Raw genomic sequence first — 14,831 nt, forward strand, 5'->3', positions numbered from 1 at the left:
CGAAATGATCATCCAGTGTTTAGAAAGCTATGGCCTTCAGTACAAAGCAAATCTTGTTGGACAAGGTTATGATGGGGCCTCAGTGATGAGTGGCAAACACTCAGGTGTGGCAGCCAGAATTAAGTCAGAGGCTAAAAATGTGTTTTACGTCCACTGTAATGCGCACTGTCTGAACCCGATCTTAGTTGACACTGTGAAGTCAGTTCCTGAGGCTGATTGCTTCTTCTCAGTGCTTGAAAAGCTCTATGTGTACATGTCAGGATCTCATGTGCACCAGAAATGGCTGGATGTTCAAAAGGAGATGTATGGTGGCCAGCCTAGGGAGTTAAAAAAACTTAGTGACACAAGATGGGCATGTAGAGCGTTGGCTTGCAGGAACTTGATGGATAGGTTACCAGTAGGGGTGTAACGATTCATCTATTGCATCGATGCATCGATTTGAATTCCAACGATCCAACTACATCGATATGTAAACAGCAACTGATCCTTCTAGTGTGACTTGTATCGATCTAAAATCAGTTTGCAATGCAAAGAATGGATTGTATCGATACTAAGACATTGCGCCTTGTATTTAGCACGACAAACATTGGTTATGTGGATGTATTTTTCGCACTTCTAATGGTAAAGAAAATGTGAACTTTACTCCAGTTCATTAGGCCCTATCTCATGCTCTCATTCCGTGATGTTCATTCTACTATGCATGCGCCAATTTCAGAGCGAAGACGAGACGATAATGGCTGATAGCAGGGAAGAGAGAGAACGTTTTCAAGCTGCTTTTGAAGGCCAAAGTGTGGACACATTTTGTCTTTTGTAAAAAGGGAGACGCCCTTGATAAATCGCTCGCTGTTTGCAGAGTATGCAAAGCCGAGATAAAATATAACGGCAACACAACCAATCTTTCCATGCACCTATTAAGGCACCATGGTATTGCTAGCACTGAACGCAAAAAACTAGCACTAGCGTCGTTCCCGCAGCAGCAGTGCCAGCCAGCTTCGAACAAGCCTCAAGCCTCGCCAACATTTTTATTCAGAAATTTGGCCAGAACTCCCCTAGGGCTAAAGCCATCACGGCATCCATTGCCAGATTTATCTGTAAAGATATGCGACCGTACAGTGTGGATGAAAATCCAGGATTCCATGAAATGATCCAAACCTTAGAGCCAAGATACAACTTACCTAGCCGTTCGCAACTTCTCCGAAAAATACATTCCTGCATTGTACGAAAAGGTGAAGATGGATGTGCAGCTGTTGCTTTCCCAAGCTGAACGAGTGGCGATCATGACGGATGGCTGGACGTCATGCTCAACACAGGGGTATGTGACAATTACCTCCCATCACATCGATCGGGAATGGAATATGGAAAGCTTTGTTTTGCAAACCAGAGTTTTGAACGAAGCGCATACTGGTAAAAACATCGGCGCATTACTGCGTGACGCCTGCTCAGAATGGAGCATCTCCGACAAAAATCCTGCTCTCGTCACGGATAACGCCAGGAACATGATCATAGCCGGTGTAGAAGCTCAGTTCACTCCTCACATTACGTGCTTCGCACATACTCTCAACATAACCTCACATAATGGTTTTGGGTGAGTAATGCTTCACGGTTGTTGGGGAGAGTGCAAAGAATTGTATCATTTTTCCACCGCAGCCCCACAGCATGTAATGTCCTACGGGATAAACAAAAGCTGTTGGACTTGCCACAACACAAATTGACCCAAGACGTGATCACCAGGTGGAATAGTTCATATGAGATGCTTGACCGTTTTTTGGAACAACAGGCAGCTATAATGGCAACTCTGATGGCAAAGGATCTGCGAAAGGGGGCCACGGATGTAAACACGCTGAGCGAGAGTGATATCACCAGTGTGGAGGACATTGTTAAATTGATGGGTCCTGTCAAAATAGCAACAACGGTGATGTGCGAGGAAGACCAGCCAACCATCTCAGTCATTGCTCCTCTTCAAGCAAAACTGCTGAAACACTTACAGGCATGCGAAGACGACTCGCCCCTGGTTACAGAGATGAAGAGTGTGATGAGCGATGACCTCTCCGCACGCTACATTGGCACCCGTGACGCTCTGAACATTAATTTGATCATTTTGTGTGTGTGTTAAAATCAGTGTTGGTTAATGTTTTAGGTTATTACACGATTAATAACGAATACGATACTCTTGTTCTTTAAACAGCATCCGCGTTAGATCCGCGTTTTAAAGAACTGCCCTTCCTGGAAAAAGAGGACCGAGAATGTGTATACACAAAACTTGCTCTCGAGGCTGCAGAGTGCCCGCCGGTAATAAATAATGAGGCAAGTTTAGCCCCCCATATCACCTATTAGATTATCATTTTCATTTTATATCTGGTAACATTATCTATGGAGAGCTAATTTGTAAAATGATAAGTGGCATATGTAATTTTAATGTAATTAAAATGCGTTCTCTACATTCACTACTAAAGTTGAACCCTATTTCCTTCACGTTGAGCTGAAAGGGATAGTATTTATTTTTAACAGTTTATTGGTATTACAATTTGTGTGTGCAGTGTTACACTTCAGACATCTAACAGAGTTTACACATTCTTATATACATAGATGCCAGGGGAAAGGCAGGAGGCAGAAGAGGGAAGTTCAGAGTTGTCAGGAACCAAGGAAGAGACCACAGGTGTGCTTTTAAAATAAATATTAAGTGGTGTGAAGAAAAGGTCGTTGTTTTGTGTTAATCAGAACTGAGAAACATGACAATATTGAAATACACTTCTTGTCAAATAATGCAGCTCCATATGAGTCACCTCCTTCAAAAAAGACAGCCTTGGATGCACTGTTTGGGGATTCCTTCATCCAAAGACAAAGGAAGTCCTCCAGGGAGTCGGCCAGAGAACAAGTGACGAGGTACCGAGCGAAAGATGCATTGCCTTTGACTGAAAACGCCATGAATTGGTGGAGATCAAACAAGAAAGAGCTACCACTACTTTCAACTCTAGCCAAACGATGCCTGTGCATCCCAGGCACCAGTGTGCCATCAGAGCGAGTTTTTAGTACTGCTGGTGACATACTGAATGAGAAGAGAACAGAGAAGTGTTCTGCGGTCAGATCATGTGGACCAGTTGATTTTTTTGCAAAAAAATCTGAAGGAGTCAGCAATGAATTTTGTTTAGGTGATTTTGAGATTGAATTTGCGGATGCACTTATCTCCAGTCTTGATTTTTTCCTTTGAGAACTGAAGCGAGCTAAACCACTGTTCAACCTGAAGTTGCACTTAATTATTTGTTATAAATATTTTCATTGTATCTTTTGTGTTAAAACTGAAAACAAAAATGTTGAACAAATGGATGTTTAATAACAACAAAAAATTGGTGTTATGCCCTCGTGTTTCGGTTGTCATTTGTATTTCCTCGTGTTCCTGTTATTTATGTTCCTTGTGCTTTTGTGTTCCTCACCATGTCAGTGTTCCCCTGTCTGTCGAGTCTACGTGTTTGTCCTCGTCGCGTCTCGTTTTGTGTTCTCTCTTTCTCCCCGGTTTACCTCCCCAGCTCCAACCTCCCGGTCCAGCCTGTCCTTCGCCGGCCTCCCAGTCCCCAGTCCAGCTCTGCCGCCGAAACCAGAGGAATTCCTTCCAGCGCCACGCCAAGCCGGATCCCAGACCACCTCCTCACCAACCCTCATGGTCCCTGTTTCAAGTCTGCCCTGGTTCCTACCGCCCCCTGCTGTGTAATCAATAAACTTCTCTTTCTGAATTCCATAACTCTGCCATCTGAGTCCTGAATTTTGGGTCTTGCCAAGCACGGAATGTAACAATTGGTCCAATTTACATTTACAATGGTTTTTTTTTTTTTTTTTTTTTTGAGTAGACCAGGTGCGAGTTTGTCCATATGTGGTCAAATAAAATGTCTATATTTGCCATTGAATCGTTGTTTACTTGTATCCATAATTAATTTATCCCTTATAAGAAAAACTTGGAGGAATCCTGCACTATCCAGGTATTTATTTCACACAGATTGAATTTTTGGCTAAATAAGTTACTGTATCGATTTCAATTCATTGTATCGTATCGCTCTAAATGAACCAATATCGTCCTTGTATCGTTCGCCAACCATGTATTGTGATGCGTATCGTATCGCTGTTAAAACGTATCGTTACACCCCTAGTTACCAGCTGTGTTGTGTGTTCTTCAAAATGTAAACACAGAAAATCATAGAGACAGATCCATTGATGCTCGAGGTTTGCTTGCACAGATTGACCTCACCTTCATAGGCCTCCTTGCAACCTTCCGAAAACTGTTCGGAAACACAAAGCTGCTTTCTGACCTGCTGCAGTCACCCTCAGTTGATTTAGCTATGGCAGTAGGCATGGTGGAGTCACTTCACGATACATTTCAGGAGTACAAGACTGAGAAATTTTGTGATCAACTGTGGCATGACATAGTAGAGACAGCCAAACAGTGCAATATAGCTGTTGACTGGTGAAAAGAAGAAAAAGTTAGCTCCAAACTTGGTGAGTCTTATGTAACGTACTATAGGCCTGCACAAGGGTAATGGTGACACAGATACATTCAGACAGAGACTACTCTACTACTCCATCCTTGACTCCATAATGGGTGAAATGGAAAGAAGTTTCTCGAAACTTACCTGTTCATTAATGAAAGGTATTCAGGCCCTAAACCCTAAAAGCAGTAAGTTCCTTCAGGACGACCAGGTATTTTGCTTGGGTGAAATGTATGGTTGCGATCATGAAGATCTTACTCATGAGCTTCACCAAGCTAGGAGAATTTTGAAAAGGAAGGCTGAGAGTGGGGCGGCGCAATTGACAAGCATTCTAGACTTGACTGTGTATTTAGAACCGTACCAAGACATGTTTCATGTGCTCTTCAGGCTGTGCAAAATAGTTGTAGCCCTTCCAGTCAGCAGTGCTGCCTGTGAGCGGAGCTTTTCAACTCTAAAGCTCATTAAAGATCATTTGCGGACAACCATGGTAGATAGCAGGCTAAGCCATTTAGGTGTGCTAAGCATTGAGTCAAGCAGGCATTGAACATGGATGACTTTATAAAAGTGTTTGCAAGCCAACACAAGAACAGGCAAATTATACTGTTTTAAATGTATCCTGGGCTGTGTTGCAAGAGGCAGCTAGTATTTTTTGTAGCAAACAGAGTACATATCAAGACAGAAGTTTAATAGTGCTGGAAGCATTGTTTTATCAAAACAGTATTCTGAGATGGCAAGTTGCAACAAAGATATTGTAATCACAGTGTGATTGGCCTCAGTGCCACCTGTTGTTGGGTCCAACCACACCATTTACTAGAGCGCGACCGATATATCGGTTTAGCCGACATATCGGCCATTATTTGACTTTTTTGACGACATCGGGATCGGCAGTTATGCAGCCGATGTGTCCCGATTTTTACATAAGTATAATAAACAAAAAAAAAAACATTGATTATTTATCTGTACTTGTCTGTTCGAACGTTGTAATTGCTATTTACTAGAATTATCCAGTAGAGGGAGCTCTAATACAAGTGTGAACTGCAGCAGCTGACACGCTACTTCCGTAATAAGACGTTTGTCACTCGTGCCTCATCCATTATTCTCCACTGCAAGACTTGTCTGCACAGATTCGATTGCCGCAATACATATGTATATTTAGTGAAAGTTTTTAATTAAATGCGTTTATACGACCACTGTGTTTATCAATCCCCATTAGCGAGCGAGCTAGCTAACATATTTGGTTCACTTTAGCAAGCTAGCTGGGTAGCAAGCCTTTATGAAGTGGCAGTGAGCACATAAGCAGCGTATGATCTACATTTCCAGAGGACATCGCTCAAATAAATAACCAGCCAAAATAAAATGGTGATTGAATGCATCACACATTTGTTTTTTTATAGATAAGATAATTTTTATAGATGAGATAATGATATTAGCTACTATATGATGCTGTGTCAATAGCCAACGCGTTATTGCAAGCGAGTTTCATCTCGTCACGCGTCATCGTATCAAGCTAACCAGACAGTAAAAACGCCGACAAAACACTTCTAATGCGGATCATTTTAAGCCATGTTATCTAGCTTTGTCGTGATAACACGAGAGAAGGATTGCTGTTGGAGAAGTGAATCAACCAACAGTTAACGCGGGTAACCTGCACGAAAGTGCATTGTAGTTTTTTTCACGTATTTCATCCAGTCAATTTAATTTCATCTAGCATTACACTTGATTCACTCATTAGCTCCGCTAGATAAAGTCTTAATCTTTGAGATCATGTAGTAGGAATAAAATAAGAAAATATAATTCATTTAACTTACTGAGAATAAATAATAAGAAATAATGAGGCTATGTCAACAGCTAATGCCTTATTGCAAGTGAGTGTGTGTCATTTAGTCACGCGTCAGAGCGCATTGTAGTTTTTTTCACCACCGAATTCTTATGGACAGGGAACCTCTCTCGATAAAGTCTTATTCTATTCCTACTACATGATCTCAAAGAGTAAGAAAATATAATTCATTTACTGAGAATAGATACTAAGAAATAATAATAACAAATTAATAACAATAATAATAATATTCATAAAAATACATGTTTGAAACTGGAAAACTGATTTTTTTTAATTAATTTTTTTTAATAAATGGCTGGAAAAGAAAGGAGTAAAAGCAACGTGTGGAGTTATTTTGAATTCACACCACTTGAAGATGGTGTTAATATATATATTTAATTTAATATCATCTTTTACATTTTTTTATCTATCAAAAAGTTATTTGTGTGTTTATATTAATTTATTTGTTTGCTTGTAAGTTAAATGTTCTCATATAAATATCGGTCAAAACATCGGTAATCGGTGGGCTAGGACTCTCCAAAATCTGGATCGGCATTGGACCCAAAAATCTGACATCGGTCGGGCTCTACCATTTACATCACTTTCAGAAGTATAGCCTACCAATTTTATCGTTGGCAAAAGCATTAGCATGGGGCCAGGAAACATTTGAGTACTCTGGGTCTGTGTTTTACTATATAGTTTTTTTTTTTTTTATGTTCACATTAATATAATCCACCTCTTTACACAAGATAAGAAGTAAGGAATATTTTAAATATAGTGCCATATCAGTATATGTATATAAAAGACAGGTTGAAACAACAGTACAGCACAGTTTTGCACAACGTTTTGCACTTGTCAAGTAAATATTTTAATTTTATTTATTTTATTTTCATTTTGTTGGCACTTTATACACTGCATTTTTATCCTGTGTCTACTTTTCAATGTGCATGTAGCCTACTTTTGGAGGTACAATTTCTTTAAAAATAAAGTATTGAAGGAAGCTTTATATATGACGTTTGTATGGTGCCACTCTGTTGTGTTATGTTGTGATTGGTAGGTCTATTTATCTTTTAAATTAAACTTTAAACGCAGTAATGTAAGACACTGTAATGTTAGTAATTAAAGTAGATATGGGTAGTGTGTAGTGGAGACAAAAATGGTAAATTAATACTATTCTGACGTGTGCATGCGTGCGTGTTCGTACTTCATGCCACCCCATGCATAAGCCAGTGCCCCACTTGGGCCACCCCAGTCAAAAAAGTCTGGACATTCCACTGGCTGTATTCCAAAGCAATACTGCTACCCAATGTTTCCTAAATTATTTCAACTTGGCCATGTGCTTTTTCTTCTTACCATCTGAACACCTTGTGGTCATTCAAACTTTGTGTCACATCACAGTATCACATAAAAAATGGCCGCATGGAAGAACATATTTAAATGAATGTTTCAAACACTTGATGAATACTTACACAACCAGAATGTGTATGTTTATACTTGCTTGTCAAGTTAATTTTACAAAATTTACAATCTCTTCAAAATTAGCAACATTTGTGATTGTAAAATACTCTAAATACTGTACATACATACATCCATACGTATAAATATTGAATCTTACAAACCTATCCAGACATGTTTGCCCCAGTAATGTACTATAGATATTCAAATGACGTTTTGCCAAATAAATACAATAGTATAATTTCTTCTACAATGTAAAATAATAAAATATCTTATTTCTGAATAGAATTTTCTAAACAAAACAATTCAACATGTGCTTCTCATACACCCAAAGCACTGGATGCAGACAATTTTTCAAACATATTGTGTAGTCATTTCAAAATTAAAAATAAAATGCTGTAAAACTGCTGAAATTGTTCAGAAACATTATTCCCACTATAAATGATTGCTATTTGACAGTTTCATGTGAGACATATGCTTTCAATGCCCACATTCTCTTCAGATGGTAATAAGAAAAAAACAGTGGCAAGTTATTTTAAATAATTTAGGAAACTTTGGGTAGCAGATACAGCATGTTTAATTCGTGTTAGCTCAACACGCTTGTCCTCTCTACAGTACTCAGATAACAGGCAGCATGCAGGGTAGGACTTTTTGGAAAATCAAAATCTCTCTCTCACTCGTTTCTCCAAACCAGCTTAAGACAAGTTTCGTTTTTCAGAAGAAAACATGTTGGAGTGAAATAGCTAACCTCCACTGCTATTACAGAGAACATCTGGTACAGAAATATCACTATGATGTGCTAACATCCAGCCCTAATAGAGTCAAGCATTCGGTGGATCTGTGATGAAATGTCAACCTCAGCTTGTCAGACTTAGCTCAACATCCATCAGCTTTAGCTATACTTCTATCAGTCTTAGCTATACCTTTGTCAGTCTCAGCTGTACTTTCTCAACAAGCTAAAAGTAGCATTATATGCTAACTGTGACTGTCCATTTTTTGCACAGCCTGCTTGATTTACATGGGGTCAGTTGCTGGTTCTGGTGCACAGTAACGACACAAGGTTGAAATTGACAGTACTAGCTAAGGTTATGTCGACTGTGTATTGAGGATTAGTTTCATGTATTTCATGTAAATGAAGAATGTTCATAGTTATTATGATTATTTCTTAAAGGTATTTATAGCCTAATGTCACAGCATGGTAATACTGTTGAAAATAATGAATTATCATTGAATTTAACCCCTTAAGTAACACTAGCTCTTTTTTTGGGCCTAGGTAGCATCATTTGCATTCATTCATGTTTTCTATGGTTAAATTTTCTATTAGTCTGGTCACACAACATACTATTTTGAAGCTTGTTCCCCTTGCATTTTGGAAATCCACAGACAACATCAATCACTGTAAAGTCAAAGAAGCATTGATAGAATGTCCATTATTTACATTGTAATTCTGAGGAAGTATTGTTGTCCATTTCAACATTGTAAACATGCTGATATTATTGTGTGCATATGATTGTTATTATCTCTGGTTCGGTTAGGCTCTCTGAAACAAGATGAGTCCACCTAAAAGCTTATTTGTCGAGGACTGGCTAAGCAGTCCCACAGTACAGCCGATGGGACCTATGGCAAGCTGTTTTAGCTTTAATTCATTTCTAAAGGATATCGCAAATTCAAATTCTAACTAGTTAGAATGCAAATTCTTGATATCAGAAATTCAATTGTAACTAGTTATAATGTGTATTTCTGATATCAGAAATTCGATTTTAACTAGTTAAAATGCATATTATTGATATCGGAAATTAAATTTTAACTAGTTAAAATGCCAATTCTTGATATCGGAAATTCTATTTTAACTAGTCAGATTGAAAACGTTTTTCTCATTCATTTCAATGGGAGTTGGAATTTGATCTAGTTAAAATGCCAATGTCTGATATCATAAAATCAATTACTGATATCAACAATATAATTTGAAGTAGTTATCTATTTCTGATATCATGAATTCAATTTTAACTAGTTAAAATTAGAATTCTTGATATCAGGAATAGAATTGTTACTAGTTATAATTAGAATGTCCAATTTTAACTAGTTAAAATTTAATTCTTGATATCAAAAATGAAAGGTCCCATTGAAATAAATGGGGAAAACGCTTGAATTATAACTAGTTACAATTGAATTTCTGATATCAAGAATGTGCATTCTAACTAGTTTGCAATATCTTCTAGAAATGAATTAAAGCTAAAACAGCTTTCCATAGAGACCCACCATGCACCAGCAGCGACTCGAGCTGGACTGTACATCTACTGTAGAAATAAGAAAGAAAGAAAGAGCTGGACTGTACATCTACTGTACACAGCCAGCAAGATATTATAGTGGCAACTGAAATGCATTTTAGCTTAAGAAATTACATTTTCAGTGGTGTATAGTTTGTTTGGCTTGCGTGAAAGGACAAATTCTAGATTTGTAATCAAGCAATGCACATGTGGTTAAAGTTACAAAATTACATTTTGGTTTCACCTAATAGAAATTACTGCACTTTGTCTACATAGTCTCCCTGTTTCAGTGCACCATAATGTTGGGGACAGATGGCTTCATCAGTGTTTCTGTTTAGTCAGGTGTGTTCAGTGGCTTCCTTTGTGCAGGTATAAGAGAGCTTTCATTATATAGTCTTGGTTCTAGGTTTTTGATTGCTTTTGGAGTCTATTATTCAAAATGAGGACCAGAGTTGTGCCAATGAAAGTCTTAGAAAGCCATTATGAGGCTTACTAAAATCAACTGTTTGGAACATCATTAAGAAGAAATAGATCACTGGTGAGCTCAATAAACACAAATGATCTGTTAAGCTAAGGAAGACCTCTACAATTTTTGACTGGAAAATTCTCACCATAATGATGAAAAACCCCCAAACACCTGTCTGACAGATCAGAAATACTCTTCAGGAGGCAGGTGTGGATGTACCAGTGACAACTGTCTGCAAAAGACTTGTCAAACAGAGCTATGGAGTCTACATTGCAAGATACAAGACACTAGTCAGCTGCAGAAACCGGATGACCAGGTTACATGTTGCTAAGAACTGCCTAAAAGAGCCTGCAGAGTACTGGAAAAAGGTCATGTGGACAGATGAGACTTAAGATTCACTTGTATAAGAATGATGGCAAGAGAAAAGTGTGGATGACAAAATGAACTGCCCAAGATGCAAAGCACCCCCAATTTTATGTGAAACATACCATTAGGGGTATTGTTTGGACATGTATGGCATTCATTGATGATGTAACTGCTCATAGCAGACTTTTGGATAGACTCCCATATTAAAAGTATTATATACCATATCTGTAAGACATGGCATTATATGTGTCATTATGGAGCCCACTGTATAGGGTATATTATATATATATATATATATATATATATATATATATATATATATATAGTTTCATATTCTAAAATAAGCTGGGCTTTGTTAGGACTTGAGTGGGAGATTCCTACAAATCTAAGTTGCAGCTAGAAGAGGTTCTGTCAGGCTAGTACGAGGCACTTGATCATTTCCATCCAAACCAGTACAATGGTACAGATGGAATTTGCCCCTTAACTGGCTTATTTCTTCAGTATAGTTTCTTCATGTAAAATGGTCCTCAGGCTTACCTCTGAAACTCTGACCCTTGACTATTGTACGGATCTGATCTGACTACTGTATGAAAATTTATTTTTATGAATAACAATGACTTTCATTTTGTCCAAGTCTGATGTTTATGTTTGAATAGCTGTGTTATAGAAAGTAGAATTTTTGGAATAAGACCAAGGCCATGATTCGCTGTGGTTATTAAAGATGGAATAATTTTCACCTTTACATCTAATTGGCTGCAGATTCCCTTGCACTCTCCAATGTCTACGCCCCCCCCCACAACACCCACCCCCAGGTGGTGAAATGTGGCTACATATAGGATGACTATTTGGGCTCTGGTGGCTTAAATCAAATCAGTCATATTTGAGAAATGTGAAAAGAAAATCTCTCTCTCTTTCTTTCTTTGATTGTGCTGATTAGTTATTAGTCAATTAGTTACTACTTCCTTTGGGCTTTTTGAAGATGCAGTAACCGTCCTTGCTTTCCTCTGTGGTTTCATTAATTAAGGTCCTAATGAGTTTTGCTTTCTATTTTGTTATGAATAATTTTCATCTTAGAAGCAAATTTAGTTTGTGACGAACTAAATAATTAACATGAAAACAATTTTGGCTGCTATGAAACTAGTTAATTTCCTTACTGAAAGTACAGGTTCTGATGGGCAATTCCTCTCTTCCTATCTGACATATAAAGGTTTCCAACAGAGCCAACCTGTCAGTAAGCTAGTTGGTATTGCACGCATTGAATCTTGCACTGTCATTTCTACAAGGATGTCTGTGTGGATTATTTCTGAACTCCGTTTCTTAAACTTTTCTTGTGCTCACACTTCCTCCACTACTTAAATTAAGAGCACTTAATTGGAAATTGGTTATTTCTGGAGTTGCTTCCACAAGTTAAATCTCTTATATCCTGTCTGAAAATAGAGACACTGACTGGAAGCCCCAAAATCGACCAAATAAGCGTGTAAAATTTCTACATCCATCCTCTGCCTCCACAGCACAGAATATCTTATCATTTGGGTGACTAAACCGCAAAAAAGTGAAAATCAGTCTTTTTGATTAAGACAAATACAAAACAAAAAATCTTCTAGCTTTTCACAATAGATCCCATGACCTATTCAAAGAATCAGACATATACCACACTCCACAAGTGTTCACAGTCTAAACTGTTCCCCAGGTCAGGCTTGTGTAACTTTTGTGGTTGGGAGGAATCTCAGAGCTTGGGAACAGTTCAGAATGCAGAAATGTTTTACCACTCCCAAATTGAAGACAGTTGATGTCTTTCAATGGCTTGTGTTGGAATGAGCATACACAACAATAACATCTCAACATTTCAGTGATTACCTGCTACCGGCTTATATTTCTAACCTGAAGGTTCAGACAAAATTACTCTCTGCTGCATTAAATTTCTCTTAAATGTAATAGATACATACATTTTTTAGATTTACATCCTCCATAATTCTTGGGACAAATACATAATTTCTTTAATTTGGCACTGTACTCCTGCAATTAATGTTAATGTTATGTAAATGAAAGTAGTCATGTTTAGTACTTTGTTGCATATCCTTTGCATGAAATGGCTGCTTGAAATCCCATAGATATCAACAGGTGCTGAGTATCTTCTCTGGCGATGCTTTGCTAGGCCTGTAGTGCAGCCATCTTCAGCTCTTGCTTGTTTTGGGGGCTAGTTGCCTTAGATTTTCTCTACCTCATTGGATTAAGATTAGGTGAATGGCTTAGCCAGTCAAGATTTCCCAGTTTATGGCATTGAAAAACTCAGTTGTTGCTTTAGCAGTATGTTTGGGATCACAATCTTGCTGTAGGATGATGCGCCATCCAATAAGTTTGGAGTCATTTGCTAGAACATTAGCAGATAAGATGCTTTTGTACACATCAGAATTCATTTTGCTGTTACAGTTATATCATCAATGAAGACCTGTGAGCAAGTACATGTCGCAGCCACACATGCCAAAACTGTAACACCCCTGCCACCATGTTTCACAGATGAGACGAATGCTTTGGATCTTGGGGTGTTCCTTTTGGCCTCCACACTTTGCTTTTGCCATCACTTTGATACAAGTGAATCCTGGTCTCATCTATTCCCAGCTCTTTTTTCCAGAACTCTGCAGGGTCTTTCAAGTACTTATTAAACTGTAACCTGGCCATCCTTTTTTTGCAGCTGACTAGTGGTTGCACTACATCTTGCAGTGCAGCCTCTGTATTTCTGTTCACAGTCTTCTGGGGACTGTAGTCACATTCATGCCTGGCTCCTGAAGAGTGTTTCTGGTCTATCTTACAGGCGTTTGGATTTCTACATCATTATGGTGAGAATTCTTTGGTCATCAACTGTAGAGGTCTTCCTTAGCCTACCAGGACCTCTTGATTAATGAGCTCACCAGTGCTTTCTTCTCAGTGATTTTCCAAACAGTTGATTTTGGTAAGCTTAAGGTTTGGCCGATACCTCTGATTGTTTTTGTCTTATTTCTCAACCTGATAATGGCTTCCATGACTTTCATTGGCACAACTCTGGTCCGCATGTTGACAAACGCTGATAAGTGACTCAGGCAATAAAACGGAGTAAAATCAAGATGTGATGCTGAAAGCTGTCTTATGTCTGCACAAAGGAAGCCATTGAAAACCCCTGACTAATCAAAAACACCTGTGAATCCATTTGTCCCAGGAATTATGTCACGATCAATGTGAGAAATCGGTCATTATGTGGAATAACCAGCCATGCGGTTATTTTGCAAAATAACTGGTCATTCTGTAGACTTCAGATGGTGCAAGCAAGAATGATACAGTACTCATTGGAAGAATCAGGAATAGTTAAACTGCCAACCGTTGACTGAAGCTGGTTATTTATCCAGTAACATCACCGTGAAAGACTGACAACTCAGCTTGAATATCATTTTTGAGGATTCCATAGCATAGGCTAATTAAATTTAAGTCCTCTTCAGAATGCTCTCTGAAGCTAAGAATGTTGTTCAGGGAAATCAAGGTTTCCATGTTGTTTTCTTGAAACTGCCTGCGGATCTCTTCCATAGTTTTGCCCATTACAGAAAAATGCATCACCTTGTAATAGTTCTGGGTTGAGGTGATGTCTTCTCCGACCACTCTCGATCTTGTCCATGACCTTGGTAGTTCTTCTGAGCGTATAAGTCTCCGGTGTGGTTTGTATAGTTACAAAAAGTAGTCATCTCTTTGCATTGCTAGCGCAGTAGAAATTGTTCTCGATGCCAGGGTCTTCACAGTGACGTAATTTAAGTCTGAGTACTGCAATGCTTTAGAGAGAGCATTCCACTGTGTGAGAACTTGTAGCAACAATTGGCATGGAAACAAAAAGTTATAGTATAATATTCTTTATATATAGTGATGCAGGTGTTTTTAACAACAATATCGGACCCAATAATAATAGGATAGCTCTGCTTTGGCAACACTGCTTTGTTTTTCTAGTTAAGCACAAATAAAAACTG

The sequence above is a fragment of the Anguilla rostrata genome, chromosome 6 (genome assembly GCF_018555375.3).
Source record: "Anguilla rostrata isolate EN2019 chromosome 6, ASM1855537v3, whole genome shotgun sequence".
In the NCBI taxonomy this organism is placed as follows: domain Eukaryota; kingdom Metazoa; phylum Chordata; class Actinopteri; order Anguilliformes; family Anguillidae; genus Anguilla; species Anguilla rostrata.